This window comes from Apium graveolens, chromosome 2 (assembly GCF_009905375.1).
Source record: "Apium graveolens cultivar Ventura chromosome 2, ASM990537v1, whole genome shotgun sequence".
NCBI lineage: Eukaryota > Viridiplantae > Streptophyta > Magnoliopsida > Apiales > Apiaceae > Apium > Apium graveolens.
The window spans coordinates 19,822,153-19,840,152 of NC_133648.1; the positions used below are offsets into that span (position 1 = coordinate 19,822,153).

The 18,000-nt window shown below is 35.3% G+C and overlaps 3 non-coding genes and 1 pseudogene across 3 annotated transcripts; all 4 read left to right on the forward strand.

Moving 5' to 3' along the window:
- The first annotated feature begins 969 nt into the window (after positions 1-969).
- LOC141709726 (U5 spliceosomal RNA) lies at positions 970-1,086 on the forward strand. Its single transcript, XR_012570290.1, has one exon. It is a non-coding gene; the product is annotated as a U5 spliceosomal RNA (small nuclear RNA).
- A 539-nt stretch (positions 1,087-1,625) lies between these two features.
- On the forward strand, positions 1,626-1,784 carry LOC141709383 (U4 spliceosomal RNA; annotated as a pseudogene).
- Positions 1,785-3,496: 1,712 nt separating this feature from the next.
- LOC141709097 (U1 spliceosomal RNA) lies at positions 3,497-3,657 on the forward strand. The gene has a single exon (XR_012569690.1). It is a non-coding gene; the product is annotated as a U1 spliceosomal RNA (small nuclear RNA).
- Positions 3,658-5,915: 2,258 nt separating this feature from the next.
- On the forward strand, positions 5,916-6,111 carry LOC141710243 (U2 spliceosomal RNA). Its single transcript, XR_012570773.1, has one exon. It is a non-coding gene; the product is annotated as a U2 spliceosomal RNA (small nuclear RNA).
- Positions 6,112-18,000: the final 11,889 nt, after the last annotated feature.

Consider the following 18,000-nt stretch of genomic DNA (forward strand, 5'->3'; position numbering starts at 1 on the left):
TAGGATGTAGTTTATTTAAAATCGCAAAGCCTTTTCTTCATCTCAGTTCATATCTTTAAGCTTAATGATTATATAACTTTCAGAAGTTTGAACTGTCGAGCGTTTCATGTACGAAGAGGCTTCATGGTATTAGTCCAGCGTTTCTATCACGAAGTATTCTTGCTTTTGATCCGAACCTCTTCTATTCGCATGTACAATCTATTTATCTGTGATCACTTGCATCTGTGGTAAATGTATTCAAGGGCTTGGCAAGTAAAATTAGGTGTATATTAGAACGAACAATGCATGCGAAGGGGGTCAACTGAATGAATAAGGTATGTGCTTCTGTTTAAATCTCCAAAACACAAGTATATCAGACAACTAAACTTAATGTCAGTAACTCTGGTGTTCATAAGTTGGCGTTTTTCTACTACAAAATGTCTACTAGTTAGTATGAGTTCTTATACTTGGAACGGGGATGATACTTGTGCTTTGCATTATAAGGTTGTTACAAGAAGTATATTGTAGATACCTAGCTGATATGTGTATGAAGATACTTAGAAAGTTGAAATATTGTTAGGATGTGTAATTTTAGCAAAAAAAGAGGTGACTGAATTTAGATGTCAAATACAGTACATAACTTGGCAAAAAGAAAAAAAAATACAGCATCAAAACATGTCTTCCTATTGCCAAGATGTTCAGAAGTTATCACAATGGTCAAGAATTATCGATCTCCTAATACATCTGAAAGCGAACTTGTGACTGATCACGCCCATAGATGTTCAGTAAGAGCAATACTAAGAATTTCATATAAATTTCAAGTTTCATCTCAAATGAAGTATGATAAGTATAAGGGCCGGGCAAAAGACAATACTGTGAAGTGCAAGGGAGCACTCGTTCTACCTATAATAACCCACATCGAAAACAACTAATAAGATATCGTCTAGCAGATGTATAAAGGAGAACTGCCCCCATCTTTTAAAACCACGCAGCCATGTGATGAGCACAAAGCGAACTATTCTTTCGCCTTTTACTAAAGAATACCGTGTGCTCGTCACTCAAAGTGGCATACGCCTATTTTTGGAGGGGTCTTCCTTTTGGTTGGCTCCCAACAATTCAAATTTAAAATTTTGTGAAATTTGATATTTTCACAGCTAATTGAACTTTAGTCACTTGGTGAGTTTTGTTGAATTTTGCTGACTTTCAACTCAAAGTCACTTCAGTAAGTTAACGAGAAAAGATCAAAATTTATTCATATCTTGAAATTTTAAAAAATCATTGAATAACATATTGAAAATAGATTGGATGTAGTTTACATTAATTTGATTTATTGAAAATATATCTAAATATGTAATAAGTTAAAATTCCAGCGAGTTCGATAAAACCGGACAGGGAGGGAGATTAATATGTAATGTAAAAATCTTCGTAAAATTGGAGGTCAAATCGAGTATAAAATATTTTTTTCCCTTAAAAGTAAGATTAAAATTCAGGAAAGAAGTGACACAAAGCTTAGGAAATGTTCAAAACACCCCAGCGTTTGATATTTTATTAGGCACATAGTCGAACAATTGTACCACATCGCTCTTTCATTGAACACAATTAGGAAGCTATATTTTAAAATAGGAACAAAAACGCTGTTAAAAGGTATCTTTGCGCTTGGGGCAATGACGCAGCTAGTGAGGTACTAACCGAGGCGCGTCAATTGCTGGTTGAAAACTATTTCCAAACCCCCTCTTTGGTCTCGGCTTTGCCTTGTTTCCATCGAGAATTTCTGGAAGGGCCTCCCTCTAAACAAGGGAACAGCCCTACAATTCAAGTTTAATATTTTATTTTGTTTGAAAGATAAGAATCTTTAATTTTTTATTTTCTAAACTACGAAATTAAATTTGTAATTCAACTAGATAAATAGGGAGAGTGAGAGATGGAAAATAAACACTCCTTCGCATTACATGCTTAGGCCCAACATACTTTCTCAGCCCTTCTGTGAAGATCAAATGTGTCTGGTTCTTGAGCCATACAAATCAATTCTATGATATGATACCCGATCCGGAACAAACCCTGTTCGGTTAATAAAAGTCCGGTTTGGTAAAAAAAAAAGTCCGATTAAAAACCCGATTTTCTTCTATTTGAATGATGAGACAAAATGTCTTTATTTCTTTGGCCTACGGAAAGAATCCAGTTGGGCAAATTATTGGTAATTTAGTAATGTATCCAGAGAGGCAATAGAAACTTTATACATGAGTGGGAGAGAGAGATGGTAATTATAAATTAGTTCGAACTGAGAAAAAAGTTAACCAGGAAACAAAAACCAATGTTCTAATTCAAGTGTCTGATTACAATTTGTGTAGATTTTTTAGCAATCCATACCGTTTACACATTCTGAGAGCATTTCCACACCATCCATTGTCTATAAGTTTGCCATATGCAGTTAAACCTTCATAAATAAATACGCTCGTGATCGGGAAATTTTATTCATTTAACGAGATTATTCATCTAGAAAAGCCCGATTATAACACCTACAACATACTACTTAATTATATTGGTAACAAATGTATATAAACATCAATTATAAGTTACATATTAAAGGTAGGAAACTCATAGCAGTAGAAACAAATTTCAGTAAAAATATATTTAACGAGATTATTCATTTATCGAGATTAAAAATATATTTTGTATTATATTAGAACCCGAAAAATTATTCATTTGACGAGGTTATTCATTTATCGAAGATTTATTTTTGAAGATTCTAGTATTCTACTATATATGATTTTACAACTATTTCAAAATCAAACACTACAAACACAAGATTATTTAGTCATCAACAGCACGAAACAAAAATTATTTATAAAATCTCCAACCATGCTACTCGCTTAAATACCGGTAAGTAATAAAAAATATATTTGAAATTTAGGTAAACCATGATGAAATATTATCCCAATATGGACTCTGCATTAACACTAAATAAATAGAATTTTCTTCTAGTTATGGTCGTAAAAGTCGGGATTCAAGACTAATTAATTGAATTGAGGTATCCATCAAACTATATATGATAGAGTAATCGAAATATTACCTGGAAGCATTAGTTAAATATATTGAAGTTAATTTGTATAATTCAATTAAATTAAAAAAAAACATATAACTCATTAAAGATGATTTCAAAATAAATTTGTTTCCGTCATATTTTGTTTGTTAAAAATATTACTCGGAACATTAGTTAAACTTTTAATATGAACCATTCAAATTTTTTAGTTGAAAAAATGATTGTACTATTAAAATTATCAAATATCGCACCCAATTATATTAACAAGTTTTCAGAAAACAAACATGTAGGTTATAAACTTTATTATAGTCTATAATTAAGTGATGTAAGAGAGAGTACATGGGAGCAAATCATACATTTGGTGCTGGAATGACTAGCTTTAGCTTGGAGTTGTATTACAACTCTCCCACATCGAAATATTAAGCAGGAAACACTGCCAAGTGGTTATAAATATGGACATCCTTCCTACCGATAAAATTACTTACCTGGATGGGGTCAATGAGCGATCAAGAAGGCTCATGGCCTAGATTAGCGACCTCCATTGCACTGAGGAGGGGCGCTTGTCTAAGATCTACCCAAGTGGTGGAGTCTACATCATAATTTGTGATAGGGGTGGCTTGCGTTCGCGCAGCCCCCGCCAAATTAATTTTGATGTTTTATATTTTAGCAACAATTAGCAGTGTTATTCACATCATAAGGTAAAGCATATGCTATGGCAATAGTTCTGACAAAGGCTTCTGGGAACTTTAAACAAACGATTACAGGTACATGAGATTCCACTTATGTGGGAATAGAGACTGTGAAACGAAATTTTGTTCGAGTTTCTCGGTGTTAAATTAAAGCCTTGACATTATTTCATGGTACTTTGCTCATCTGGTATTAATTTAGATGATCAAACCTATTGCTAAATGTTAGATCATAGAAGCTGAAATATGGATATTTGGCTGATTAGAAATTGGTTGGCTGGTTCGTCTAGTAACACATCTCTATAAACTTCCACTAAATAACTGAATTCAAACTAACAAAGTTCGGATTTGTCGATTCTTGCAACAATCTTTCAAAAACATGTCAAAGAAAAAAGGTGGATGAGATGTCATTCTATAGATTATCGTTAATGTTTTAAACATATGGAGTGTGTCTTACAACTATAAGACCAACCTAGCCAAAAGTACCTGATCAAGAACGATCATTTTCCGTTAATCAATATATAGGATTTAGAAAAATCTTCTTCCTTGCTTACACAGTTTGTTCATGTCGTCTTCCGTTAATGTGTAGGATATAAAGGATACGATGTCTCTCAGACAACCGCAACACCAACCGAGTCTAGAGCACTTAACCAAGAATGTTCATATACATAATTATATTGGTAACAAATGTATATAAATATCAATTATAAGTTATATATCAAATATCAAAGGTAGGAAACTCATAGCAGGAGAAATAATTTTCAGATTACCAGTATTATAGTTTCCAATTTGTTATATTATCACACGGATGGGAGCATACACAAACGAGCAAGACAAAGAAGACCCTCATCGCTTCAAGAATAGAATATTGATTTAAACATCTTATTTATTAAGTGAAGTTTTGCCATTTCTAGTATGGAGTTATGCTTGGAAAAGTTACTGCGCTAAAGCTGGCTCCACAGAGCAACACGATCACTTCCCCCTCCTTTCGGTGAGGGATAACATGTTAGTTCTCAGCAAGTCAAGCACCTGATGAGCAGCTCAAACCAACAGCCATTTTTTTAATTCACAAAATATAACCTGATTTTACCCTCTTTTTTTGCTTTTTTTAGTTCACAAATATACCTGATTTTACCCCTTTTTTTGGCTTTTATGATGTGCATATTGTCCTTGATGCAAATGTTTGTGTCCCTGATTTTTTAACACTGTAGGTTTTAGTAAGCTGACATAGCCTAAGAATTGTATCAAGCAGGGAAAAATGAGCAGAGGCACACTTCAAAATTGTACCATCTCAAACTACATCTGTCATGTAGGTGCTTTTGAGCTCAGTTTCTTTGCTTTAGATACTGAACTCAAAGAGCAATTAGGAAAATATATACCTCTCTTATTAGGCAAGGCAAGCTTTCATCTTCTTTTTCCCAAAACTTATCAATATGATTTAACAAACAACTCAAATGTATATGATTTTACTTCTAAGTATATCTGGTGGAGTTCAGCTTCTCACATCAATATAAGTAACCATTATAATGTCGAGTATCATAAACTTCTTTAGTACACAATTACTTCGAGATGACACATCAAACAGGAACACACTTTCTGAAGTGGTTAAGATTTCATCACTCAAACACAAACATTCATTAAATCTAAGATCAACTATAAAGCTAGGGATAAATTACTCACTGACATAGTTCCCTTGAGCATTGTGGGCTCCCGTTATTCCGGGGATGAATCCATGCAATTCTAGTTTTAAATATTTTATTGATCATTAAAATCTGACGGAACAAACGAAACAGATTGAAATTTAAAGAGTTGAATCAGTTCATCGCATTGAGAAGAAGTATTTGACTAGTGAACCAAAAGAGCAACTCATGAAGCTTAAGCTGTCTTTGCCAACACGTAAATTCATTCGCATAGTATTTAAAAGCAATTTTATAAGAACTTGGCATCGAGACAGTATATCCACCAAGGTTAGAACAACAGATTGTGGAACAAACTTTTAGTTTGAGTGAAATTAAATAGTTGGTGATCATGTATTTTGGACAGAACAAACAAATGAATAATGAAGATGTTAAAGATAATAAGATAATGTTTTAGTTAAAATATACACATGCTATGTCTGCAACAAAGTTGTTTTTGTCCCTCATCGCAGTCAACTAAGATTTTATAATTTAAGTGTTGTATAAAGCCAAAGCGGGCCTGTTGTACAAGGCATACCTTTCTCGGCCTTTTGGCTAAGATCAAGTGTAGTATCTGTTCTTATCAGTTTAATATCTGATATGTGGGCCATCGGTTCACACGATATTAAATTAATTTTTTAAGGGGAAAGGCCCATCACAATAGCTTGCTATTGGGGTCTTTACGAGTCGCCCAAGCGTTGCACTACTGCTTAGGCCTGGCTCACCCCACCAACACATAGTCCAATTTTATACGTGGATATAAACTCTTCTTCAATTTAGTCAGGTTTAAGACACCTCAATTATGTAGGATCTCTTCTAATTTGCGATGAAACCATGTCCCAATTAAATTATTACTTCCATGATATACTTTTTGAGAAAGGACTTTAAATATACATTATTACTTCCATGATTTACTTTTAGAGAAAGGAATTTAAAATATAGCAATCTGTCAAAATTAAATTTTTTTATAAAAGCTAAGCTGGTGGCTTTACAAAATATTACGCTTTTTATTACAAAATATTGTGCTTTTTTATTATTAAGATGAACTTTTCTTTGTTGAGTGACTTCACGACCGAATATATATTAAATATGCACGAAGTCATGGCATACCAAAATATTTATAATTATTTTATAATTTTGGGGTATTTTTAAATTAAGGTTTTATATGTTACGGTTTCTTACACATCTTGATTCACGGTCCGATACAAGTTGATGTGATATATTATGATAACGTTCAAAATTATAAATGAGAAAGATCATTTCTTTGAAATATATTTTTCTTAAAAATAGTTCATATAAGACGAGACATATAGTTTGTGAGAACTCTTTAAAGGTCACTCTAAGAAAAAGGATCCACTATCCTCGAAATATGCTCAATTACAGCTGCTGAATTATGGTTCCTTGTAGAGGAAGGCTAACTGCTTGCTGGTTGACCAAAAAAAAATCGATCAAATTCATGCACGTTTATAGAATTGAGTAAGAATTCTCCAAATCGGTCAATTCAAATCGGCCAATCGATTTTTCGGTTTACTAATGATTTGGTTCGATAACGGATTGAAATTTTAAAAATCGAATATTTTTGGTTTGATTTCGATTTTTACCTCTAAGAGAATGAAATAACCGAACCGAATACTTTTATTGAAAAATTATTATATATGTTTGAGTAATATATAATAATAATAATAATAATAATAATAATAATAATAATAATAATAAAGTGTATTTTGTATTTTGTGTACGTGTATTATGTGTGTTAGACCACTTAAGATATTGAACTTTAAAAACTCACTTCGTGTATTTGTATTTTTTTTGCAGTTTGTGTATTTTCGTCAAATAATGCTAAAGCCGTTATTTTAATAGAGGGTAAATCAGTCATTTACTAATTATATGCAGAACTCAGAACTAGCTGGCGACCTTCACCCAATCCGGTTAAATTCCGACGAAGCTTTGGAGCCTAAAACGGCATGAATTAGTCCGCAATTCATCCAAAAAATCTTCCCAATCTACTCAAGGTGCTCAATCTCATTGGAAAGCAACGCATGCTCAAGGTGCTGCATGTGCACATTATAGATTAAAGGGCTTTTTTCATAAATATTCAAGTTTTATAAACTTTTTGTAAAAATACTGTCATTTTTTAAAACAAATTGTAAAAATACTATTTTTTAAAAAATATTTACAAAAATACGGAGGTTGCATTTGCAAACATATCTGCAACTGCTAGCAACCATATATGTAACCACAAATGCAAATTAAAAAAAAATCTGTTAAAAATTATATTTAGTTGCAAAATAAGTTGCAAGTAATTGCAAATAAGTGCCCCTGCGGGGCCGATACTAATATCATAAAAGCAACCATTATTTCTGGTCAGGTAATATACTATACGTAAAACACACACACTATAGACATAATAGAATATTATGTGGTACTACAGCTCAATAGCAACTGCAAACAATGGAGAAATATTTTTATCTTGATGCAGAACAACCAAACATCGTAGCATCGTTCGATGGTCCATACACCTTTTATTCATCGTCGTCACTCAGATTTCCATCCTTGCAAAGCATCATTGATCAGAAGCCTTGCTTCCTCTGTTTTTCGACAATCCTGACCAAACATTTATCTCTCTTGTCTCTCATCCATTCCCCATCTTCGAAACATCTCCTGCAGGGCCGATACTAATGGTGGTAGAAATGACCTGAATTTGATGGAGGAGGTGGTGGATCTCGAACAGTTCCCTTTTGTTTGAGATCCCTTAAACTCTCCCTAGCAAGCCAAGAAGCATTAAGTGGCAGAAATGCTCCTTAAGTTCCCTCTTCAATGTCTCAAACATGGTTATCTCCGACCTGTCCACACTCGCATCACCATCAGTATGAGTCCGCCACCACAATTTTGTTTCGCCAACCAAGTACATACTTGTGATTGAAACTTGCTCCACAACATTAATATGGGCAGCCCTAAAATACTGCTCCATTTCCTATAAGAAATTTTCTAGATCCTTGGCGACCCTCGCCCCATCATAAGGTTTCGGCTCTGGAATTTTCTACTTTGAGTGTCCCTCCATTCCACTCGACGAACCAGCGACATCAACCCGCTTCCAATATCAGTTCATCACGCAATGCCTGAATTTGGGCATCATAACCCTCCTTCATAACCCTCACAAGATCATCAACCGTGAACTTGAATTCATCCAAGCTCCCCCTTAGAACCTGAACCTGATTCATTATAGGAATCTCATATGTTGACAAAGGCACCCCTAGAAAATCTTCAAGCCTAGCCAACCTTTCACCCGTAGAATTTCCACCAGCCATGATGTTGAATCCACAAATCTATCAACACAAATCTGATACCACTTGTCATGGGGTCAGGTTTTCAACCCTGAATTTTCTGATCCGTGCGGCCTACTTAGCCGCCCCAATGCCCAAGTAGTCAGCCTTCTCGAACGGTTGTCACCCATCAACCCCAAAATTCCAAACACAACGTATATAACCAAAACCCACACACAACAAAGATCCAATCGTGTGTGCAAGTGTGTCTAATTACCAAGCAAATATAGAGACACAACATATTTAAGAGCCTGAATGCTCAACCTTTTATTGACCAATAATATAAGGATACAACCTCAAGATATGCTTACAGACTTTGCCTGCTGCCTAACATATAGTACAAGTACTGAATACAATATGAACTTGTACATAATGATACTTAGATTACATTCAAAAAATGCTTATCTATATATACTAGAACATGATCGCGGACCCAGCAGCCCACACAGCCCCAGCAGCCCCAGCTGCTGGCAGTTACAAGCAGTTCTAGAATTCAAATGCCTTCAAATTCGAATTTTCCCACCAAGGCTTGAGCCCCAACTGTAAGGTAATTACTCAGCAACCCACTTGTGTATATCCCAGCAAATACACACACACACACACATACACACACATATATATATATATATATATCACATATATAAATCAGCCCCCATGTGCCTACGTTTTTGACTTCCCCATAGTCATTTTTTGGACTCCAAGTTAGCTCTCAGCTCACTGTTGCCCACACATTAATCAGCCAACCAAATTTATCCCGACTCACCATAGCGCCAAATCTGAGTCGCCGCCTAGCGACTAGTCCGTGTCGCCGCCTGACGCCTAATCAGTGTCGCCGCCTGGTGACCCTTGGTCCCATTGCACTTGGCTGCCTAGCGAATCAAAACTAAAAATTCCAATCCATCATAAGGGTCTTACACTTGTACTGCGTAGATTATTTCATTGTTAAAGTACAAAAATAAGAAAGTTGGTTGGGTACAAATATAATAATTTTGTTTTAGGTAAAAAGCACATTGGTAATGTTGGAATAAACAAAAATTCTAAAAATTTGGTGTAATATTTGATGCAACGCCAAATTGATATAAAATTTAGAATTGGGTTGGAGAAAAATTTTACACTAAAATAATGTAAAATTACACATTTAAAGTTCGATTGAAAATGGTTTAAGTAACTTGTTGCCACCTTATTAGTAACTTTTTTTTCTTTCTTTTTTCCTTTCTTCCTTCCCTTTCTCTTCTCTTTGCCAAGTCACCTTAAGTGTCTTGATGTTGCCTTATATTCAACAAGTATTTATTTGAAAGTAACAATTTAGCATCATGTCTTCAACCATCCTGAAGTTCAGCGCTTATTTCCCACCAAATGAACTACCAGACCGGTCTTCTCCAAAGTGTCACCCAACCACTTATGCAGCGGATAAAAGATAAAGATAAGATTAAACACACACAAACTTAATAACAAAAACCCTTCATTATTATTAACCCAATTTACAAGAGTTGAATCCCCTTAATCCACACTAGCCCCATACTAGTATTACAAAGATTAACACTCATCCTAACAACAAACCCTCTTACCCTCTTACTTGAATGCTCTCACTTTACTCTCAATTCACACAATTTTCTCTATTCCAATATATGCCTCTCCAAATGAGGGTCTCTCCTTTTAATAGGTTCATCCTACATTGAGATGCCCTTCTTTTGTGCCTTCATCATTTCCAAAGCTTTACCGAGGTCTTTAAACCTATAGGTGCCTCCTTCCCTATCAGACAACTGCTCGTCATCTTCTTCTGCTACAGGAGCTTCAGGTGTAACTTTACTCTTACCTGCCTTCACCTAAGAGGGCTGCTTCTCCTTCTTTTTGCCCTTTGAACCGTTGGATACCGAACCTTCTGTGTTCACCTTGTCTGCCACATTCTCCTTCTTTTTATAGAGATCCGGCCTGAGATCCTTATTTGTCAGCGTCTTCCCTACATGATCAAAGACACTTACGCTGTGTATAGCTGAAGGTTCAGCCTCATCTTCGAGCTTCTTCTCAGGATCCCAATCTGCATTCTTGTAACGCCCCCAAATCTGGGGTCAGAGGGTTTGGTCGTCACTATGAAACCTCAATCCAAATTAACCTGTTTAATCAATAAACAAATGCCAGCGGAAGATATTTAGCATCTATGACCCCAAACTAATCCAAGATCTTCTAAGGTTACAGTTCTAGAAACAAGATATCCAAATTCCACCAATAAATTTTTCTCTTTCTTTTAAAACTCTTTGCAACAATTCTCAATCTCAAAATTTAACCCGCTAGTATAACTTCGAAAAGAAGTATACTAGGCCCAACTATAAAATACACAATTATAATATAATATATTATAAACAACTTCATACAATAAAACTTACACTAGTTCGCAAACCCTGGACCAACCACCTTCTAAAAGCTTCTTCTTTGCTTTCTTGAATTACGCAGCTAAACAGCGCAAGCTAATCCTCGCTGGAGGTTAAATTTGAAAACAGGCAAGTATGAGCGAAAGAAATGCTCAGCAAGATCATTATAGCGAATATAGGGTCGTTTTGATATAAAATCAACATCTGCATTAGAGCAAAATATTTAATATTATAATTGCTGAATCATAAAATTTTAGTCGAGGAATCCCATAATTGATTCCTTAATTGTATTCAAAACCATTTTGACATTTTTGATCGAAATGCTTCAGCAATACTTTGAACCTTGACGAGAATAAAATGAGTTAAACAGTGTTTACGGAAATATCGTAAACCACAATAATATGAAACAATGATTATGGATTGAATCATAAACTTTACTCAAAACCAAACTCTTGAAATTAATACTTATTTTGCTATCATATCAAATTAGATATCAATACGAACTTTGATGCTCACAACACCCATACTGAAGTCAAAATCAATCATCAATACTAATACCACCTTTGATATTTAACAACAACGTAAGTATCAGCATAAATCAGAATCTAAATCAAAACCGCAATTCACTTTTAATCCAAAACAGAATCAGTTGATAAATCATTTATTCTATGAATATCAAAAATGATATGATAATTTAGATTGGGATCATTCTCCGACGGACGTACTATCACATGCTGATCAGCCCGTGTGATAGCACAAGGTCATGATTCGTAGAAACGTGACCCCAAAAACACGAGTACTCAAACAAAAGGCAATATACCTGCCTGTGGCAAAAATTGTGTCATAATATTCCATATGGCACTTAGAAATAGCCCTCCGCTGGACCGTCCGTCCCGATCACTTACGCAATTATGATCCAATCTTAAAACCTTTTATTGAAATGAGGTCATAATAACCGACACCCGAAATAATTTTATTCCCCCAATTCTTGGGTAGGAATATTCGCAACCAAATCAATTTTCTCAAAATCCCAAAATATTAATAAATCCGATAATTGGATAAGTAAAATCACTTAGCTAATCTGAACATAGAACAACGGAAGAATACTTGCATAAACAGAATTATTTAATTTAGCGATATGTAAAACATTTATCGATTCTAAACTGAGAATATGGAAAATAATACTTGCATGATAAGATTCAAAATAAATATCACTTGAACAATAAGTGATGATAGGGATACTTGTAAGTCATATGTCATAGGCCTATTTGTATATTCGAGGATTCAACTCAACTCAAATAAGAATATAATAAGTAAATAGTGGATCTACCGTCAAAGAGATCTCGCAAAGTAATATCTATCAAGGATTCAGAGACAAGGTTCATCTACAGACTTGAGGAGTTAATTCACTGGAAGAAGTTCAAGAAGTTGATCATGCCTCAGTGATATAAATCAAGATCGTGGATTTAATCAAGTGACAGAGATCTCGCCAGGGTATCAATTAATTACAAGGATTTAATCTGAAGAAAATCAAAGTGTCAAAGTCAAGACATGAAGAAACGTCACGGAAGTTAGTCACTCATGAACCAGACAGTACATCGAGTGTCAACGTTGAAGTGGTGGAATTGATTCATAATTCTCAGTGATTTTCAGAAGATATTCAGAAGAATGGATGCTGCTCAGGGTTAGTATTAATTCTCTATTAATTAATTAAGTCATATAATTTAATTAAGAAAATAATTTATATCTGCAAAGATTAATTTATTGATTAATTAAATTAATTGATTAATTAATTCAGAATTAATTTTAGGAATTTTCAGAAGTTTAATTGGATTAAATTCAATCTTAAATCACCAAGACAATTGAAAATGAACTAGCATGACAATCTGGATTGTCATACCGATTGTCATGCCAGTTCAAAAGATTGTCCTACCGATAGTCATGCAAGTTCAAACGATTGTCTTGCTAGCTCAAAAGGATAGTCTCACCGATTGTCATACAAGCTTAAAGGATTGTCATTCCAATTCAATTAATTCGGCTGTTGATAAATAGAAGCAGAAGTCATTCAACTCAAAAAATCTCAATCATACAGAACACATTCAAGAACAAAGAAAAAAAAAGAAAGCAGCCGCCTTGAAACATTTTATTTTCTTCTCTGCTTACATCAAGATCAAAATTCTAGTTTGTTAATGTTAAATTCAAACCACTAGAATTATTTATCTTGTTCTTGTGTAACAATCTAGCGGATCAAAATCCCTAGAACTTAATCTCAAATCGCGTTTAGCATTTGATTCTAATTATTGCAAAAATAGAAAAAGTTCATGTCGAATTTATTCTAGATTTGTGATAATTGATTTGAGATTAATACCTTGTAATCGATACAGTTGTTGTAACACCTTTCAAGTTTAATAATATTTTTACTTAACTTGAATTTTGTTTCACATTTTTTATTCCGCATTTATTCGATTATTCGGTACCGTTTGTATTCAACCCCCCCCCCCTCTACAAACACATTGGGACCTAACAATTGGTATCAGAGCCTTCTGATTAACGAACAAATCAAGATCCTAGACTTTTGTGATTTTTCAACTCCTTGAATTTTTATTTATTCAAAAATTCATAATGACTTCACATAAAGTTGGAACCGTTAAAATTCCACAATTTGATAAAGAGAATTATATCATGTGGAAGAAGAAGATGCTATTATTTTTACAAGTTGCAAATCCCAAATATTCAAACTTGTTAAAGAAGGGTATAAAAACTCCGATGGTTATTGAACCGGAGGTAATAATAGATGGTGTGGTGACTACTAAAGCTAGAACCTATCCAAAAGAGCCCGAAGATTTTACTCCTGCTGAGAAGGAAGAAGCCTCCTTGGATGCCAGCCTTCAATTAATATTAATTGATTCCCTTGATCCCTTGATGAACAGACATGTGATGAACTGTAAAAATTCTAAACACATGTGGGAAACTATTGAGGTAATTAATGAAGGCACAGAGGAAGTTAGGGAGAACAAGTTGGAAATCCTAACCTCTGAATATGAACATTTCAAATCAAATCCAGGAGAAGGAATTACTGAAGTGTTTGAGAGGTACAATGCGTTGATCAACAACCTGAACATCAATGGAAAGTATTATTCAATCAGGGAGGTCAACAAAAAGTTCCTTTTAACACTGCCAGCTCATCTTGAACATAGAATCACTGCCATTAGAGAAGCTAGAGATCTGAGTGAGATTTCTTTGGACAGGCTCTATGGAGTGTTAAAAACTTATGAGTTGGAGCAGATTCAACAGAAGGAAGTCTACGGGAAGGATAGAATGGTCAGCACATCTAATGCACTTGTAGCTGAAGGTCAACAACAACAACAATCTCAACAGTTAGAAAGAATGGTACAGTTTTCCAAGGGTGAGGAAAATGAGTTAGTAGCAGAATATGATCCTCCTACTACAAATCAATCAAGTGATGATTTTTATTCCTTGGAAGAGCTGGAGCAATTGGAAGATGAATCAATGGCCCAAATTGTCAAGAGATTCTCCCATGTCAGATTCAGGAGGAATCCCAAGCTTAAGTACAAGTCCAACTACAACAAATTCCAGAAAGGTGGATCTTCATCCTCTAACACCAGCAGTGGTGGGTACAAAACATGGATGGTTGATCGGAGCACCATTAGATGCTATAACTGCAATGAGTTGGGACACTTTGCCACAGAATGTAGGAAGCCAAAGCAAGCAAGAAAGAACTCTGAAAGGGCTTATATGGCAAAGGGAAGAAGCTGGGATGATACTGATAGTGAAGATGAAGAAGAAGGAAATCTTGCTCTTATGGCTATTGATGGAAAAGCTTCATCGTCAAGAATAGAGGTAAAACTTTCTGATGCTGAAATGGTTTATCATCTAAGAGGTAACTTAGATTGTGCATGTCGTGATAATGAACTGTTAAGTTTACAGATCACAGACCTTGAGAAAGAGGTCAATGAATTAAGACTTGTGCACATTAATCAAGACAAATTAAAAGAACAGGTATCTTTTCTAGAGAATAGAGTTGACTGTTATAGAAAACTCGAAACTATTCTCAAAGACAAGATCACCGGTCTTGAGACTAAGGTTAGAGCCTACTTCAATTCTTGTTCGAAGGCTAAAGAGTTCTACAGTAAGCAAGCGGTTAATCAAACATCTGGAATAGGTTATGATTACAATGTTGCTATTGGAGAATTAGGCATAAACTCCCCTCCTCATGTCTGTGCTAAAGGGAGGGAAGTACCACATGTGCTTAAGGGTGTTGATGAACCCCTCTATAAAGCATCAATTGCTGAACCATTTGATGCGACCTCTTCTGTTATTCAAGAAGAAATACGTGCTGAGGATCATGCTTATGAGAAGATTGTTTCCAAGTCAAGTGAGTCGAAAGTTCCAGTCAAAGTTGTGAAAGCAACTGAAAATAACTCAGACACACATGAGTTGGATAACAATAATGCCATGTCTACCATGCATAAATTACCTGATGTTAATCACTCTCATAAAGCATGTAGTGTTGCTAATTGTATGTCTTGTGCTTTTAATATGATGTATGCTTATTTTAATGGTAAGCATGTGTCTAATGATAAGACTACTCCTCGTCAGTGTGTGAATAACAAGAAACATGATAGGTCTAAGACTGCTAGTCCTTCTAAGCCTAGAAAGGAGACATTTGTGCCTAAGCCTAACCAGAAATTTGTTAAGGCTATTTACAAGGTCAAATGTTCAGTCATTGAGAATGTTGAGATCGTTAAAATTAAAAATGTTGTTTTGCCTGACAAAGGACAATTCTACAAGTATGCCGGGCCCAACCAAGTTTGGGTTCCGAAGAAGGTCTAATCCATTTGAAGTGCAGGGCATTAAACAGGTGTAACCGGTAGTATGGATTCTTGACAGTGGATCATCAAGATATATGACCGGAGATAGAGCCCTGCTATCAAATGAGGATTGAGAAAGCTGGCCCCCTGGTTACCTTTGGAGATAACAGCAAAGGTTTATCTGAGGGATATGGCTGTTTGCAAGCTGGGAATGTTATCATTGTAATTTTGTATATTGTGCTAGGTTATTATCAGGAAGCAGTATCTAACATATAGCACCAGTGACGAGACTTGAGAATATTACGACATATCAGGCACCTGCTGCACATTACACTTGGAATTGTACTCTAGTAAGATGTGTACAAGTGTACTCCTGATTGGTGAGTCAAAAGAGGAAGTCAGTGCACCACAGTTCATGGACTTTGCAGTTGCAGATCTATTGGACTATGCAATCTCTTCTTCACAATCTCACTTCAGGTTGGTATGAACTAGTATACTGCTCAAGCAATCGTCAAGGACATGGTATGGCACTCTAACAGAAGTTATAATTTTATATGAATAAGTAGAGTCGTCATATTAATAACTATCTTATCACTAGGCACAATCATATTGTTTTATATGTGCAGTGATATATTGATTATGCAACATAACAATTAGTATCTAAAGTACTTGACAAGTATCGGTCAATGATATCTTGTTAACATTATGTTGCAGATATTTGTAAGCTTTTGACATGAATGAGAATTACTTAGACTTTATCCTAAGTGATCAATGTTTTATCAAAAACTCATTCATATTGAAAAACAAAATCAAACTTCTTTCTACATTAGTGATTTCTTAATTCATGTAAAATCTTTTGAAATCACTATTGTAAATCATTTTCTCTCTATTACCATATATTCTGTGTTACAGGTTCAGTCTCCAATGACTTTCTTTCATTGACAGTCATGAGGTTGAAAACCCACAACGTCTATCCCAGACTGTAAAGACAAATACAAAAACAGAACCAACCAACACTCTCTTACCACTAAATATAGTTTGAATGAGCGTGAGGGAGATAGTGCCTTAGTGCACCACATAAGGAAGGTTCTGTAGTCAACCCAGTAGCTCTGTCTCCTACATAGATGAGTAGTATTTAAACCGAGACAACTGCTAGCCCCCATACATCTTCTCAAAAAGATGTAATGGCTGAAAAGGCACAAAAACAGTTACTAGATTCATTCTCTCAACAGGGTGCGTCTATTAAATTTTGCCTGTCAGCCAAGGTATCCGATGTAGTGTCACCACTTCAAACATAAACAATTCTTGATGCACAAGAAGAGGTTACACACACAAAGGATGAGTTGACGGAAATAAGAGTTTCGACCATTTTAAGGTCAGATTCGATTGTTCAAGGTTCGTTAGTGGACCAATTGCCTTTACAGGTGTTAGGAGAGGATACTGATCCAAAAGCCATATGTCAGTGGTCAGTATCTACCTCCCCAGGCTTAAATCCCCTGGATGCATCTGCGGATAGTGGATCTGACATAGGCGCAGATCGGCAACTTGTTGACAATGATTCAGATATTACCTGATAAGTCACAAGGAAATGTCTTCACAGACATTAGAAGGGAACTTTGATCCTTATGCTAAATTTGTTGGATCATTGTTTACCTTCCCAGAATTCAAATCTGGAACCCTAAAAGGGAAACTAGCAACTTGTAAATTATGACTCAGATTCATCTGACGAGTTTAACAAGGATGGGGATTTGTGAACTCCCATTGCACCACCTGTGACCTCCTTAAGGATGGCTAAGGTGATTTTCCTTGCAGGTACAACTGGAGTATGGAGCTATGAGAGAAGAGTGATACACTTGTGAGAATGAGTGTAAACACGAGTGGAGAGAAGAGTGAAACACATGTGAGGTACACTAAAACACAATCACACACTCACAGTGAGGAAGAAAGAGAAACTACTTGTTATTTCTTTTCCAACCAAGTGAAATATGAGAACTCCTTCAGACGACGGCATACATTCCTTCTTTAAGGGGGAGATAAAAGCTTAAGTAATAGTTTGGAGGATTCCTCAACTAAGGGGGAGAAATAGCAGGGAGGA